This window comes from Montipora foliosa, chromosome 2, assembly GCF_036669935.1.
Source record: "Montipora foliosa isolate CH-2021 chromosome 2, ASM3666993v2, whole genome shotgun sequence".
Taxonomy (NCBI): Eukaryota; Metazoa; Cnidaria; class Anthozoa; order Scleractinia; family Acroporidae; genus Montipora; species Montipora foliosa.
Window position 1 is genome coordinate 7925996 of NC_090870.1, and position 1100 is coordinate 7927095.

Here is a 1100-nt window from a genome sequence, read left to right on the forward strand (position 1 = left end):
GGTTTCCGAAATTTGTTAAAAAATACCAGGACAGCGAATTAGTTTAAACATATTTTCCGAAAACTAAATTAGCAATGATGCTCCGTTGGCGTGGCAACAGTTGCTCACATCATTAAGAGCTGCCTTAAACTACAATTAGACAAATTATTTGAAAAGCTTTACTACGTGGTACTTGAAACGTAAAAAAACGCTCATTGAAATTTATTTTACGTAAAAAAATTCCTCCTATGGAAGTCAGTCTTTGTGTTAAGTTTTCATAACGATATAAAGGTTTAACGGCTTTTCTCTTTGCAATTCTGAGGATGACTTTTGGAAGGGCCGCGAAATTTGTCGGATACATAATTAAATAACTGACAAAAAGTTGCTCATAATAAATTATTGAACTCCACAAAACAAAGAACAAATTTAATTTATCGCAACAACTTAACGCGTGTCAGAAGAATGACGACAATTCTTCTTTCAACTATCCCATTTCCTCTCTTGATCAAAATACATTTCTTCCATCTTAAGTTGGGAAATTACTTCAAATAAATGAACGAACCAAGTTGTTCACTGGAACTTTTAAGGGCTTTTGTATGGCAGTTGTCCACACCATCAAATAACCAAAACTTTACATGTAACACTCTATATAGGGTGGATGGTTGGGGAAGGTGTTTGTGTGTGCACTCTCATGGAATTTTGTTTTCTTTTATAGTTCTTTTCACTTCACTCCTGGACAAGGTGTTGAGCTGCATTTTCGTCCGCGTAGATGTTTAGACTTCTAGGAAAGAAGAGTTGTAGTAGGTACTTAGCACAATAACCCACTCTCAATAAAATTAAAGTCATTCTTTGTTATTTGATCAGTCTTCTAAATTTAGAGGAGAAACGACTTCAATGCTTTCTCTGTTGCAACAGCTGTGTTGAATACAACAAGCTTAAAGTGCCTCACTGATCAAACAAATCACTACCTTTTTTTCTTCAGATTTTGAAAGTGTGTTTGCTCAACACCTGACTGGCAAAATTTTGAGCTGGATTTTTATCCAAAGGCCGTTTACTTTGAGTGTAATTTTGAATTTTACAGTCCGCCATTACTCACGTTAAAAACTGACTGCGGATTGTAC